General features: G+C 39.3%; 1 pseudogene; it reads left to right on the top strand.

Moving 5' to 3' along the window:
* Positions 1-17,125, top strand: part of LOC122013749 — a 46,622-nt pseudogene that overhangs the window by 9,333 nt on the left and 20,164 nt on the right.

The raw sequence follows: 17,125 nt of genomic DNA, 5'->3' as shown, positions 1-17,125 counted from the left end.
CGCTATCTTTAAATCCATTAAAAAGAAACCAATTCAACTACTTCATGTGTAGGAATTGGATCAATGGATGTTGGATAGTGGATGCTCCAGACATATGACTGGAGATAAGTTGAAGTTTACCAAACTCAAGTACGAGAGTCTAGGATCAGTTGCATTCGGCAACGACAGTAAACTGAAAGTAATCGGAAAAGGTAATATTGAACTTAGTTCCGATTTCATTATTCGAAATGTTTTATTGGTTGAAAATTTTAACTTTAATTTACTAAGTATAAGTCAATTGTGTGACAGCGAATACCTAGTCAATTTTGATAAATCTGGATGTTTAGTTAAAAATATTGAAAACCCAGAAATTAAACTTAAAGGACTTAGAAAGAATAACATCTACACAATTGACTTATCAATATCCTCAATAAAGTGTCTCCTGACACAACAAGAGGAAACCCAACTGTGGCATAGAAGGCTGGGTCACACTCACAAAATGGTCTAGTTAGAGGTTTGCCCAAATTAAAATTTATTGAAAATTCAATCTGTGATGCATGTCAAAAAGGAAAACAAACTAAGTCAACCCACAAGTCAACCAACCTAGAAAGAACTAACACCATACTTGAGCTCCTTCACCTTGATCTATTTGATTCACATGGAGCCAAATCACTAAGCAAGAACCAATATTGCTTAGTAATAATTGATGACTACTCTAGGTACACATGGGTAAAATTTTTAAAAACAAAAGATGAAACCTATGAAACATTTAGTAATTTTTGCAATTTAACGGAAAATGAAAAAGATACTAAAATTAAAAGAATAAGAAGTGATCACGGAGGGGAATTTGAAAATCATACGTTTACCCAATTTTGTAAAATAAATGGATACCAACATGAATTTTCATGTCCTAGAACCCCCCAACAAAATAGTCTAGTGGAACGTAAAAATAGAACATTACAAGAAGCCGCCAGGACTATGTTAAACGAATATCACTTAAATCATCAATTTTGGGCTGAAGCGATAAATACTGCAAATTATATTCAAAACAGAATTTTAATTAACAAATCTCACAATAAAACACCATATGAACTCTACTATCATAAAATTCCCAATCTAAACTATCTAAAAGTATTTGGGTGTAAAGTTCACATTTTAAATACTAAAGATTACTTAGGAAAATTTACACCCAAGTCTAACCAAGGAATATTCTTAGGATACTCCTCTACCAATAGGGCCTTTAGAGTATATAATCAAAATACCTTGAAAGTTGAAGAAACAACTAATGTAATATTTGATGAAGAAAACAGCTTACCTTATATAAATGAAAATATTGACATTAATCCAAGAGCTATAGAAGATGATGAAATTCAACCTAATCTTAATGAGTCAGAAGAACCAGTTTCTGACCCACAGATAAGACCAACCAGAGTAAGTACCTCTCACCCACCTGACCAAATTTTGGGTGACCCAAACCTAGGAGTCAGAACTAGATCATCCTATATAAACCTTAGTCAGATTGCCCTTATTTCTAAAATTGAACCTAAGACTATAGAAGAAGCCCTGCCTGATCCAGATTGGATCATTGCAATGCAGGAAGAGTTAGCACAATTTGAGAGAAACCAAGTCTGGGACCTTGTACCTAAACCCATAGATAAATCAATAATAGACACCAAATGGATTTTTAGGAACAAGTTGGATGATCACGGTGATATAATAAGAAACAAAGCTAGGTTAGTAGCCAAAGGGTTTAGTCAAGTCGAAGGCTTAGACTATGATGAAACCTATGCTCCAGTAGCTAGACTCGAGTCCATTAGGATGTTATTAGCCTATGCAGCAAATAAAGGATTCAAATTGTACCAAATGGACGTTAAGTCAGCCTTTTTAAATGGTTTTATCAAGGAAGAGGTCTATGTAAGCCAACCTCCAGGGTTTGAAGACATAGACTACCCTAACCACGTATTTAAATTAAAAAAGGCATTATATGGACTAAAACAAGCCCCTAGAGCATGGTATGAAAGATTATCTAATTACTTAATATCCAAAGACTTTAACCAAGGACAAATCGATCCAACTTTGTTTGTGAAAACCATAGAAAAAGATATCTTTATAGCCCAAATCTATGTTGACGACATAATCTTTGGCTCAACTAATTCAAAATTCTTAAAAGAATTTGTCAAATTAATGGAAAGTGAATTTGAAATGAGTATGGTTGGGGAACTTAATTTCTTCTTAGGCTTACAAATTAAACAAACTAAAGATGAAATCTACATTTATCAAACTAAATATGCTAAGGAGTTAATTAAAAAATTCTGTATGGAAAATTCAAAAATTATAAATACTCCAATGGCAACCAACATAAACATTGACTCTGACCCAGAAGGAAAACCAGTTGACCCAAAATACTATAGGAGTGCCATAGGTAGCCTACTTTACCTAACTGCAAGTCGACCCGACATATTGTTTGCAGTAGGTAGGTGCGCAAGATACCAATCCTGTGCAAAAGAGTCACACCTATCATACGTTAAAAGAATACTTAGGTATATTAAAGGAACTCTAAATGTAGGACTTTGGTATCCAAGAACTTGCACCTTTGACCTTTATGGCTATTCTGATTCAGACTATGCTGGGTGCAAGTTAGACAGAAAAAGTACAAGTGGTATAGGTCAGTGCCTAGTAAGTTGGTCAAGCAGAAAGTAACATTGTGTTGCTCTATCCACCACAGAAGCTGAATACATAACTCTAGGAGAATGTGCATCTCAACTGTTGTGGATGATGCATACGTTAAAAGACTATCAACTAGAATATAAAAATACACAAATCTTTATTGATAATATCAGCTCAATTAATCTCACCAAGAATCCTATTCACCACTCCAGGACTAAACACATAGAGGTAAAACACTAGTTTGTAAGGGATCATGTAGCTAAAGGTGAAATTGCACTCAACCACGTTGAGTCCAAATCAAACCTAGCTGACATCTTTACAAAACCCTTACCTGAACTTGAGTTCAGTGCACTTAGAAGGCAAATAGGAATGTGTTGGGTAGAGTAGGTGTCTCATTTTGTTGTCTTCATTTTTCAAAATCTAGAAAAAAAATAATTTTACAAAATTCCCAATTTCCTAGATTTTACAAAATTCTGGAATTAGCCTAAATTTTCCCCTAGAAATCATGTTCCCCTAGAATTAAGCCAGAGCATCTCACAAACACCTAGGTTTACCTTGTTTGTGTTTGAAAGACATAGAATGACGTGAGATGCATAGGGTACAGCCTGGACTCAATAATGCTTATATCTGTGCATCGATATGAGTCTGGGCGTTAAATACGCAACATACATTAATCAAGTTGAGTCTTCCAGCTCTAGTCAAACCTAACTGGACCAAATCAACTTGACTTGACTAACCAGGTGAAAGCTATTGCCCTATAAGCAGTCAGCAAGTAGCTAAAGGTTAGACAGTTGGTAAAAGGACACTCAGTTTTCTGCTTAAGCATGTTTTGATCTTTAGGGCTCTGATACCTAGTAAGTTAATCTACTGATTATAACTCATGCTTGGACTTAAGGACCAACTGAATTTGAATAAATAACCTAAACCAAATTTAAATGTTGTTCAAACTTAAGTTTACTATTAACCTAAGTCTTCAAATTCAATATGTCTAAAAGATCTAAGCTAAGTTACAATCTTAATGTTCAAATCCTTGCTGAGCCTAGCTAACTTTGAAATCTAACATTGTAAATTCCTGCAGAGTTCTTTTTACCATCAAAGATTACTTTTCTCCTAGCCTTTAAAATCTATCAAAAAGATACATCTTAGCTATAAATAAGAAATGAATGTTAAGTATCTAGTTATTCAAAAGTCTATTATTTTTTTTGATATATGGCAAAGGGGGAGAGTAGCAAAATTCAAATCAAATTTAAATTAATATTAAAGGGGGAGCATTAGTTAAGGGGGAGCAATAGTTAAGGGGGAGCATATAGTTTAGCAAATTTGCTTTGGTTAATGTGTTCACCTATAATTAGCAAATTTACCTATATTAAATGGTTATCTATTCGTTTGTTTACTTAACTTTGAATTTGAGTTGCCATAATCAAAAAAGGGAAGATTGTTGGTGCGGGAAGCATCCGACGATCGAACTCGTGTTTTGATAATGGCAAAGAATTCAAAGTTAAGATATTTTGTATTCTAACAAGTCTACTTGAGGATTTCAGGAAAGTCCTAGCTGCGGTTAGGCAAAGGGATAAACCCTAGGGGGTGGTAACCCTAGGTCATAGGGGGTGGTAATCCTATGCGGAAAGTCTTGGCAGGTCGATGACTTCAGGCAAAAAGTCCTAAGGGGTGGTAACTCTAGGTGGAAAGTCCTGGTGTCGCGAACCAGGTGAAAGACTGGACTAGCCGGGAAGCGGATGTCCAGCAGAAAGTCCGGAAGTATCGAGTGCTGAGCAAAAGTCCAGTCGATCTGGAGGATTGCACTGGCAACAGGTAAATCTCCTGAGTGGAGTAGGTGAGGACGCGTTCCCCGTAGAGGGAACAGTAGGCATCGGGTCGACCTAGGGTTTCCGGTCGGAAATCCAAAGTCAGATCCGGACAGTCCGGAGACTGTCTTAAACATTCTTTATGATCCACACTGTTATTTTGTGCTAACCTTGTGTTGCAGGATGTTGTTTGGGACTAACATGTCTTGCAGGTACAAAATAACGAAGATTTGCCTCGGATGAACAGTGTCCGAGGCGCCTCCATGAGGCTTGGAGGCGCCTCGGGTTCAAAATCCTGAGCTGGCGCGAGGAGCAGGCTTAAGGCGCCTTGGATGGGTTTAAGGCGCCTTAGACAGCTTGGAGGCGCCTTGAAGGGCTTGAAGGCGCCTTCAGGTCGCGGCAGTCAAAGGGTTATCACAGCGAGCAGATCGGGATAAAACTCTCGTTTAAGGCGCCTTGGAGCTTGTTTAAGGCGCCTTGGACACTGTCTATAAAGGGGATTCGACCAGCAGCTCAAACCAACAATTTCCAAGTCTTCTTTCTTCAACGTGCTGCTCCGAAAGACTCCCTGAAGTGCTGCTACAAGTCTCCGACGACCCAGAGCTCCAAGATTTCTCTTTTCATCGTCGGTATAGATTTCTTTTATCGCATTTCTTGTAATACTTAGTTTGTAATAATCGAGTTTATAGTTGTTGCCCACCGGAAGCGATCAAGGATCGCGGGCCTTCGAGTAGGAGTCGCCTTAGGCTCCGAACGAAGTAAAAATCTCTTGCGTCTTTGTGTGTTGATTTTTATTCCGCTGCATTAACTCTTATCCGATAGTTTTTACGATTCTGATACGAACAAAATAGCCGCGAGCGCTATTCACCCCCCTCTAGCATGTCTCGATCCAACAGGGCTCAGTGCGTCCGAAGGACGAGAGAGCTGTGGAAGAGTACACCGGTGGACGAGAAGAACGTGCGCGACGTTCGAGGGACGTTAAGCCGGGGAGGAAGGCTGCTCGAGGAGAAGGCTGGGAATTGGGTTTGGGTGAGCCCTATTCCGGTTGGCCGCAATCATCAAAAAGATTGGAGCGTTGGAAGTCAAAGCGAAGCAAAGAAGCAAGCTGGAATTCGAGCTGCCAGCTTGGAGGCGCCTCTATCAGGCTTGGAGGTGTCTCCATCAGGCTTGGAGGTGCCTCCAGCTTGAAGGCACCTTCAACAGGTCAAAACTAACCGTTTGCGTTGCGGATAAAGTTTTATCCGCTCACCCATTGGAGGCGCCTTGGACCTCTATTGGAGGCGCCTTGGACCCTCGAGATCAGATTTCCAGAGGTTATTTAAAGGCCCCTAGAGCTAGGAAATCAAGACAACTCAAGCAATCAATTGTATAGTCTTTCCTAGCAATAGTTCTTAGTTTCAAAGTGTAAAAGGCTTCTTCGCCTTCAGCAAAAGGAGATCTTCTACTGCGCTTTTGTCACTGCCTTAGATTAACAACCCTCTTGGTTGTAACCAGGTTAAATTCCTGTCTTTTGCTTAATTTCTATTTTTTTTATTCGTTATTATTTTTCTATTGCTTTTCTGAGTTGAAATCCGAGGAGGGTATAGTTTAATTTTGATTTCAGCAATTCACCCCGCTTTTGTTAGCCTCTGCTGCACCTACAATTGGTATCAGAGCCAGACCACCTCAGAAGGACTAACTGTTGGTTGCTACTCGGAAAGCCTATAGGTTCCTCTGTACAAAAATTTTGTACAAAGATCTGAACCTTTTCCTAGCTACCATGTGTTCTTTTAAATTAAATTTTGGATCTCCTGCGGAACTTAACACGTTTGATCCAAAACTTAATCTATTTGTTCTTTTAGGTTTTGACTTGGATCTCCTGCGGAACTTAACACGTTCGACCCAAGTCTCCTTAAGTTATTAACTCCATTAAATATTAATTTCCATAAAAGGTTCCCAGTACTGACGTGGCGAGGCACATGACCTTCTTGGATATGGGAGCAACCACCACCGACTAGACAAAACCTTTAATAGAAAGCTAATATTTAATTTCCTAAAATAACTTTAGGTTAACCAAAGAGAACAATCAAATCACAAGGAAAAGAAAGAAACAAAAGAACACAACTTCGAAAAAACATATTCAAATACTAGAACGTAAGCCTCTTGTATTTGGTATTATTTCCATAAATAACTAGCATGATGCGGAAATAGAAATTACTAGTTATACCTTGTAGAAAACCTCTTGATCTTCTACCGTATTCCTCTTCTAACCTCGGACGTTGTGTGGGCAACGATCTTCCAAGATGAGAAAACACCAACCACCTTCTTCTCCTCCAAGCAAGGTTCGGCCACAAAAGAAAAGCTTCACCAAGGAGAAAAACCAAAATACTAACCAAGCTCCAAGAGATGCTAGCTTTCTCCTTCTTCTTCTTCTTCTCCGAGTAGTATCCGGCCACCACAAGAACTCCAAGGGAGAGGGAGAGGTTCGGCCACCACAAGAGGAAGAGAAGGAGATGATGGCCGCCACACCAAGGAACAAAAGAGGGAGAGGAATAATAGATGTTGTGTATCGTGAAGGCACCCTCACCACCTCCTTTATATCCCTAAGCATAGGTAAATTAGGAAATTTAATTACAATAAATTTTCCTTAATTTCCTTGACATGATTTAATTGAGAAAAATAAAATAATATTTCCCCAATTAAACAATGATGGCCGGCCAAAACAATAGGAAGCAAATTGGACAAGTTTCAATCAACAATTAAAACTTTCCTTATTTGTTTCCGGAAATTTTAAAAAATAAAATTTCTCTTTAAAATCTCTTCATGGTTAATAAAAGGAAATATCTATAATTTTAATTTTATTAACATGTGAATAATTTTAAAGAGAAAATAAAACAACTCTCCAATCTACAAATAAGGAAAGAAATCTAATCTCTTTCTTTAATCTTTTGTAAATTTTTACAAGAGAGATATTTTAATTTTAATTCTCTTTTAAATTAAATCTTCCACATAATAATAAACATTAAAATTAAATTTTCTTTTAATTAATTATGGCCGGCCCTACTAGCTTGGGTTCAAGCTAGGGCCGGCCACCTTAAACCCAAGCTTAGGCCGGCCCTAGCTTGGTTCCCAAGCTAGCTTGGCCGGCCCCCTTTAGGTGGGTATAAAAGGTGGGTATATGTGGGTATAGTACTCTATAAATAAGAGGCTACGATAGGGACCGAGAGGAGGAATTAGTTTGGTCTCCCGATAAAATTAAGTCCCATGTTCGCCCAACACACAACTTAATTTTATCAATGATAATTCATTCCACTAGAGAACTATCATTGAACTACCGCACCAATCCCAAATTACATTTTGGGCTCCTTCTTATTATGAGTGTGTTAGTCTCCCTGTGTTTAAGATATCGAATGTCCACTAATTAAGTGAGTTACTGACAACTCATTTAATTAATATCTAAGTCCAAGAGTAGTACCACTCAACCTTATTATCATGTCGGACTAAGTCCACCTGCAGGGTTTAACATGACAATCTTTATGAGCTCCTCTTGAGGACATTATCAACCTAGTATCACTAGGACACAATTTCCTTCTATAATCAACAACACACACTATGAGTGATACCATTTCCCAATTTATCGGGTTTATTGATTCATCGAACTAAATCTCACCCATTGATAAATTAAAGAAATAAATATCAACCATATATGCTTGTTATTATATTAGGATTAAGAGCACACACTTCCATAATAACTGAGGTCTTTATTCCTTTATAAAGTCAGTATAAAAGGAACGACTTCAAATGGTCCTACTCAATACACTCTGAGTGTACTAGTGTAATTATATAGTCAAGATAAACTAATATCTAATTACACTACGACTTTCTAATGGTTTGTTCCTTTCCATTCTGGTCGTGAGCTACTGTTTATAATTTATAAGGTACTGATAACATCATCTTCTGTATGTGACACCACATACTATGTTATCTACAATATAAATTAAATGAACAACTACAAAAAAATGTAGATAATTAGACCAAATGTGATTCTTTATTCATAATGAATGTTTACAAAGCTTAGGCTTTCAGTATACACTCCAACACTAACCGCCGACTGAAGCACAACGATCAAGACGATGGCCGGAGTAAATATTCATCCTCCAAAGTTCGACGGAGATTTCGCCACATGGAAGCGAAAAATGGAGGTATTTTTAAAACATATTTTGATATTCTTATTATAATGAAATATGGTTTTGCAGCGCCGAAAGATAAAGAAGAAAACACATGGAGCAAGAAGGACCAAGCCGATTTCATCGCCAACGGAAAGGCTGAGTTCCATCTAATCAGTGTACTGCCACCTCAGGAGGTAAATCGGATCGGAAGCTATGATTTCGCGAAAGATCTCTGGGAGAAATTCCTGGAGCTTCACGAAGGTACCTCCGAAGCGAAGCTAGCCAGGCGCGACATCCTCCGGACCCAGTTGACGAACCTCCGGATGAACCAAGGCGAGAAGGTAGCGCAACTCCAAGCAAGGATCAAAGAGCTGATCACGCAACTAACCAATCTTGGAGAAGAAGTAACGAACCGGGACTCGATCCGATACGCGCTCAACTCCTTCCCCAGAACTCCAGAGTGGGCCTCCTTAGTAGATGCGTACTACATCTCTAAGGACTTCGAGGTAAGTACTCTAGAACAACTGTTTTCCACTTTTGAACTTCACGAATCTCGAGTTTCAGAGTCCAATGGAGTAGAGAAGACCAGTCAAAACATTGCCTTAAAGGCAAAAATGAACAGTTCTGACTTCGAAGCCTCGGTTGACGAATCAGAAGCGACACTACTAGTAAGACGCTTCAATAAATTTTTTAAATCTAACAAATTTAGATCGCAGAGGCATGAGAGAAAAAGAAGAACGACTCGTTGCTACAACTGCAATGAAGAAGGACACATCAAGGATGACTGCCCGAAATTGAAGAGCAAGCAAAAGGAGAAGGCAAAGACCAAGTACAAGAAACCAGATTCCTCCAAACACAAGAACCCAAAAAGGGGGAGATTGTTGGTCCCCGTGGGCATTTTGATGTGATCAACCAAGTTGGTTAGATCCTGCTTTGTTTGATCCCTGTGTCTGAGTGCGCAGGAACTTAGGAGCACAGGAAGTCGATCGGAAGACGCAGCTAGCGAGAAGGACGGCACGGGAAGGGAGCCGACGGGCTTGGTGCGTCTGAAAGACGAGAGAGCTGCGGAAGAGTACACCGGTGGGCGAGAAGAATGTGTGCGACGTTAATCCGGGGAGGAATGCTGCTCGAGGAGAAGGCCGGGAATTGGGTTCGGGTGAGCCCTATTCCGGTTGGCCGCAATCACCGAAAAGATCGGAGCGTCGGAAGTCAAAGTGAAGCAAAGAAGCAAGCTGGAATTCGAGCTGCTAGCTTGGAGGCGCCTCCATCAGGCTTGGAGGCGCCTCCAGCTTGAAGGCGCCTTCAGCCTTGTTGAAGGCGCCTCCAGCTTGAAGGCGCCTTCAGCCTTCTTGAAGGTGCCTTCAGCCTTGTTGAAGGCGCCTTCAATAGGTCAAAACTGACCGTTTGCGCTGTGGATAAAGTTTTATCAGCTCACCCATTGGAGGCACCTTGGACTTCTATTGGAGGCGCCTTGGACCCTCGAGATCAGATTTTCAGAGGCTATTTAAAGGCCCCTGGAGCTAGGAATTCAAGACAACTCAAGCAATCAATTGTATAGTCTTTCCTAGCAATAGTTCTAAGCTTCAAAGTGTAAAAGGCTTCTCCGCCTTCAGTAAAAGGAGATCTTCTACTGCGCTTTTGTCATTGCCCTGGATTAACAATCCTCTTGGTTGTAACCAGGTTAAATTCCTGTCTTCTGCTTAATTTTTATTTCTTTATTCGTTATTATTTTTCTATTGCTTTTCTGAGTTGAAATACGAGGAGAGTATAGTTTAATTTTGATTTCAGCAATTCACCCCCTCTTGCTGGCCTCCGCTGCACCTACAATATCTACACATTTTAATTTATTTTCCTATGTGTAAAAAAATATTAATTGAAAACTATATAATGGTTATATAAATTTGACATATTAACAAATTTAGATGAGACATAATGGAGATGGAAGCCAGCAATATATAAAAACAATAAGGAATAGAAAGATGATGAAAAAAAATCAAAAAGAAAGGTACTAGGTATATCTCCCTATTTATTAATGGATGGATTAATTAATAGGTAATAATTATAGTTATTTGATTAATGAGTAATGACGGATGATTAAGATTGTGGATCTGTTTAAAAAATTAACTAATTAGTCTAATTGATTAGTAATTGATATTAATTAGTCTATTAAATAAATTAAATAACTAATTAGGTTAAGAATTTATGAGATTATAGGATTGAAAATTAGCCTAGCTGGTTAATTTAGTTAATTAAGTTGATAATTAATTAAATTACTAATCATATTAAAGGATTTAAAACGGAGGGAACATGTAAGGAGTCCGGCTTAAAGGATACCAAAATTCTTACCCAAAATAGAAGGAACGAGTAAGGAATCTGGCTTAAGAAGGGTCCGGTAAATCTTACCTAAACAAAAGATGTTTGGGAATTTAACTTAAGAAGAGTCCGATGAAGCTTATCAAAGTAGAGGTGTTTGAGAATCAGGCTTAAGAAGGGTTCGGTAAACCTTACCAAAATAAAAGAGGTTTGGGAATCCGACTTAAAAAGGGTTTGGAACCTTATCAAAGTAGAGGGGTTTGGAAATCCGGCTTAAAAAGAGTCTGGTGTGTTGGTGCAACATCCTTCAGGTCAAGGTTGACCTGGTTGACCAAGCTTGAGTCTTGTTTTGGGTTTCGATGTTTGACAATACAAGGTTGATTGAAGAAGAGTCAAGTAGGTCAAGGATGACCATATACTTGACTGAGAAGTCCTAACTGGGATGTTAGGCAGAAGGAAAGACCTAGTGAGTGAAGCTAGGCAGTAAGGAAAATCCTAGTGAGTGAAGCTAGGTGAAAGATCTGGTGAGTGAAGCCAGGCAGAAGAGAAGTCCTAACTGGGATGTTAGGCAGAAGGAAAGACCTAGTGAGTGAAGCTAGGCAGTGAGGAAAATCCTAGTGAGTGAAGCTAGGTGAAAGACCTGGTGAGTGAAGCCAGGCAGAAGAGAAGTCCTAGTGAGTGAAGCTAGACAGATTGGAAGTCCTAGTGAGTGAAGCCAGGCACGGAGAAATCCAGATGGGTCAAGGTTGACCAGACATCTTGTGAAAGTCCAAGTGGGCCAAAGGGATTAACCGAACACTTGGTAAAGGAGTCCTAGCAGGTCAAGAGTGACCGGATGCTAAGCATGATGTACCAACAGGTCAAGGATTGACTGGATGTTGGTTTGGGGGCTTGGGACTTGGTTTTGGGCAAAAACCAGAAGCCGAATCGATCAGCCGATCGATTGGCTGGAGCCCAATCGATCGGTCGATCGATTGGGGTGTCCCTGCGAGAAGCCTTCATCTCAATCGATCAGTGGATCGATTGGGAGGGAGTCGCGAGTGCACAGAATGCCTCTGGATCGATCAGCTGATCGATCCAGAGGTCCCAATCGATCAGTGGATCGATTGGGAAGGTGCTGTATGTCGCGATAAGCCCTGAATCGATCAGCCGATCGATCCAGGCGAATTTCTAGAGCACAGAGGCGCTCTCGATCGATCCGTGGATCGATCCAAAGCCTCCCCGATTGATTGGGAGCAATCCAATCGATCGGGATCCGACCGTTGGCATCGATTTAAGCCGCAGGCGTTCATTTCCTTCGGTAGCATTTCCACGAGAGAACAGAGATCTTCACTAGCTCCTCCGCAGCTCTCTCTAAGCTCCAGATCGCCAGTTCTTGAAGGTTCTTGGAATCTTCCAAGTCAAGAGGCGGACCAAAAGGAAAGAAGAAGAAAGCTAGGGTTAGAGTTTTTGTACTCATTGTAAGCTTGTGCTTGTATTTCATTACCTTTTCCTTTCTTCTTGTATTGAGAGTCTTGTAGGGCTTCTTCGCCTTTGGTAGTTACCATAAAGGAGGGTTTTATTAGTGGAGGGTGCGTGAGTAGGTGTGGATCCTTGGACTAGTCACCTCTTGTGAGGTGGATACTAAGTAAACCAATCTTGTTAGCGTTGTGTGGTTTGTTGCTTGTATTTTCGCTGCGCATCTTTGAAGAAACAAGCAACGACGAGCACCTAGCATGCGACGAGCTATTCACCCCCCTCTAGCTACTTTTTGGTCCCAACAAGTGGTATCAGAGCGAGGTCGCTCTTCACCGGAATCATCGCCGGAAGGGGTAAACAAAACAAGCAAAGCTAGAGGGTGAAGAAGTTGGAGCAAATTCACCAAAGTCAAAGAATTCAAGAAGCTCAACTTCAAGATGCAATTCCAAGATGGACTTGGATTTGACACGAGGGTGGCTCCACCGTACATATCTACAAGCTTCGATCTTTGGAGATCAAGGATCGAGAATTTCTTAATGGTGGAGATAGAGCAATGGTTTGCTCTTATGGAAGGTTTTGAATCTCCAAAGAACTCCAAGGGCAAAACTCTCAAGAAAAGCAAATGGAGTAAGGAGCAACTATAAAGATGTGAGGTCAATGACAAAGTGACCAAGCTGTTGGTCAATTTATTGCCAAGCAACATCTTGGAGCAAATTGGAGAGTTTGAAGATGCCAAGAAGCTTTGGAGCAAATTGGCAAGGATTCATGAGATCCCCTCCACTGTACCAAATCAAGAAGAATCCAAAGAGGGCGACTCAATGGATCAAAACCAAGAAGAGGAGGACTCCGAGGTTGAGAGATTCTCAACCTCCGAAGAGGAGGTCCAAGAAGCTTCATCCTCAAAGGAGAGCAATCAAAAGAGCAAGGAAGAAGTATATTCCTTGTTTCATGTACAAGAGGATGAAGATGAAGAAGAAGGTGAAGCCTCCACCTCTAGGATTGAGGGGGAGCAATCTTCATTGACACCGGAACAAGAGCAAGAAGAATCCTTCACATCCGGGTCAAGAGAAGAAGAGGATGAAGAAGCCTCCACCTCCACAAGTCAAGCAAAATCAAATGGAAGAATATCATCTTCGGATCAAGAGGAAGCTTCTACCTCCGGATCCAAAGGAGAAAGTGTCATCCCTACACAAAAAGGTATAAACATTTCAATTAATAATAAAAATCATATTATATGCTTTGAATGTAGGGAACATGGACATTACAAGAGCAAATGCCCTAAATTGGCCAAGAAGAAGGGTCAAGTGGCATTAAATGGCAAGGAGAAGCCCAAGGAGACCATCACCGGAACAAAGAAGAGCAAGGAGCACATTGTGTGCTTCTCCTGTAATCAAAAGGGGCATTACCGAAGTCAATGCCCTAAGGAGAAGAAGGTGGTCAAGCCTCAAGGAGGAAGCTCAACTCAAGGGGGAGCCTCCAAGGTAAAAATAAAGGTAACCTTTATTGAGCCTATCCCTTTGAATAATGGTAAAAATCATGATAGTTCAAGTTTATATCATTTAAATGTTATTTACCATGAAAATATGAGGCATGATAAAATTAAAGAAAATCATGTAGCTTATCATGCTAAAACCTCTCAACCTAGGTTTAGAAAGATAGATAGGAACTTAGGTAAGAACCCTAAGAATTCTAGGTATGTGCCTAAGAAGAAGAAAAATCAAGATTTTAGTGAAAAATCTAAGGTTGAAGAATTATGGAAGGAAAATCAAGTCTGGAGGTCAAGACTTGATAAATTAGAGAAGACCCTTAGAAAAATCACAAATATGACACAAGGGTCATCCAAGAGCCATAGAGGTTTGGGATACAAACCTAAAATCAAAAGGGATACACCTACTTACCATAGGGTTCCATATAGCTATGGAACCAACTCTAAGCCTAGTGGGCAAGGAAAAAATACTAGGGAGGTCATCCCTAAGAGTATATTTGCAATAAATGTGACTAAGACTCCTAAGAAGTCTAAGAAAGTCACTAACAAGGTCACAAGGGAAGCAATCCCTAGAGTTGACCTAGAAAAGGTGACCAAGGCTTCTAAAAAGCCCAACAAGGTCACTAGGAAGGTATCTAGGGAAGTTATCCCTAGTGAATACCTAGAGCATCCAAGGAGCACCAATAGGTTTTGGGTTCCTAGGAGCATCTTCTCTACCCCATAGATGGGTTAGGGAGTGTCAACTCTAAGAAGAAGGGTAGTTAACCCAACTTTGGAGAAATTGACACTCAAGGAGCATTTTCAAGGTTATTATTAACCTTTGAAAATGAAATGGATTTATGTTTACTCTTGAGAAGAGTAAAATGTGTCACAATTTGATAAATTGGATGATATTTTAAGTGACACAAATTGAAAAATCATAAGAACTATCAAGTTGGGATTTTGGTATGTTCTTAGGAAATTTAAGGCCAATTTAAGCCTTAATCTCAAAGTGCTACTCTTGTGGAAGAACGAAATATGCCAACATTTGAAGAATAAGCTTAATTTCAATTGGCATAATTTAATCAAGAGAATTAGAAATGCCAAGTTAGGTTTTGGCATTTTCTTGGAGCATTTAGAGGGCAATCTAGGTTTAAGTTTTAACTTAGCTAAGGTTTAAGGACACCTAGATAGGTAATCTAGGTATTTTATTTATGCTAAACTCTGCCATGATTATTTGCTCATTTTATGCCATGACATCATGTTTATTTTTGCATTCATTCCTCATGATGAAAAACACAAAAATATCATGTTATGTCATACATACATCATGTAATTATAGGAATCTTTCTTTTGAAAGCTATTTCATTTTGATGTATGCCATAACATTATCATGCATTATGTTTAATTCCTTAAAAGCAAGGACAAATGACATTTATCAACAAGTGTTTTCAACAAGTGTTGTCAACAAGTGGTATTAACAAGTAACATCCTAAGTGGATGTTCAATATCCACAAAATGCCTAGATAGATATGCATGATCCCTAGATTAGGGCAAAACCAAACTTTACATCTCACAAAGACTAATAAGATGACTTGTATGTGTTTTAGTGCACATTAGATACAAGTGAGATGTTAGGATGATGAACAAAACTCAAGATGTTGATTTAGTGCATTCTTTTGAGCTTTAAGTTCATCAAAACACATAGTTATGTGCTTTCCCATCATTGGGAAAGCTAATGTACAAGTCATGTGCATTAAGCCCAAGGAATATGGTGGGATATTGGTTTTGAAAATGTTTTAAAAAATAATTTTGGAAAACCTTGGTGAAGGCTATCTTTTGATAGAAATCATCATTGAATAGTTAGACACAAAACTTGAAGAAAACACTAAAGTTTTTACAAGTTTTCAAGTTTGTGTCAATCTTTGAAAATATAATATATTTTCATTGAAAACTATTTTTCCTTGATAGTATATAGTCTAAATAATGTCTACACAAATTTTTACGATTTTTGGAATTTTGTAGATTTTTCTAGGGGCTTCTGAAATTCACAGAAAGTGAATTTCAGCAACTATCAGACCTCAATCGATCACTCGATCGATTGAAGGGTCTCAATCGATCGGGCGATCGATTGAGAGCAAGCTTCTCACGAACAGAAGCTTCCTGGATCGATCCACCGATCGATCCAGCCTTCCTGAATCGATCAGTGGATCGATTCAACAAGGTTCAATCGATTGGAACCCAACTCAAATTGATCCAAGTTGCTGATTTTGGCTGGGAAGGCCTGATTACAGCATCTTTGAACCTATTTTAGTCTAGGTAACCATTCCAAACCCCTGAAAATATATTTGTATACATAAAAAGAGTGTTTTCATGTGGAAAACAAAGATGGATTGGTTAAGGAAGGCTAAGTTGAAGTTAAGGTTGAGGTTTGTTTCAAATTTTGAATATTTGAACCTCAAAACTTCTAAAATTGGGTTTCCTAAAGTTTTAGGGATTCCAAGTCATTGTTGGTACAATGACAAGAAGTTACCACCATGCCTTTAGGGGGAGGGACTCTTTAAAGACATGAAAATTATTTTTCATGAACCTTGGAAGGTGGTTACCCTTCCATTAAGAACATGCTCAAGGTTGAGCATTTGAATGTTAATGGGGAGTGAATATCCTCATTGTTCAAGTGGTTTCAAGTGGATAATGCTCAAGGATGGGCATTTGCCTACATTGGGGGAGAATGTAGGGCTAAGGATAATGAAGGGTATGGGAATTTCATTATCGTGTTGATCACAACGAGTGAAGTTGTGAACAACGATGAGGAACTTTTCAGGGGGAGAGTTTTCAACAAGTGAATTTGTTAATGTGTGCCAATAGGGGGAGAATGAAAGGGAGTAAGTTAGGCTTTTATTACCTAGAGGGAGTTTGCCCTCTCAGGGGGAGAATGAAGGGCTTAATTTATGTATTCATTACCTAGTGGCATGAAGAAGGTTTAGGCTATGAGATTAGCCTAACTTACATGAGGCATTGTAAGTGATAGTGTTGGTATTGTCAAACATCAAAAAGAGGAAGATTATTGGTGCAACATCCTTCAGGTCAAGGTTGACCTGGTTGACCAAGCTTGAGTCTTGTTTTGGGTTTCGATGTTTGACAATACAAGGTTGATTGAAGAAGAGTCAAGTAGGTCAAGGATGACCAGATACTTGATTGAGAAGTCCTAACTGAGATGTTAGGCAGAAGGAAATACCTAGTGAGTGAAGCTAGACAGTAAGGAAAATCCTAGTGAGTGAAGCTAGGTG

This window comes from Zingiber officinale, chromosome 8B (assembly GCF_018446385.1).
Source record: "Zingiber officinale cultivar Zhangliang chromosome 8B, Zo_v1.1, whole genome shotgun sequence".
Classification (NCBI taxonomy): Eukaryota; Viridiplantae; Streptophyta; class Magnoliopsida; order Zingiberales; family Zingiberaceae; genus Zingiber; species Zingiber officinale.
This window is presented reverse-complemented; position numbering and strand designations above follow the sequence as displayed.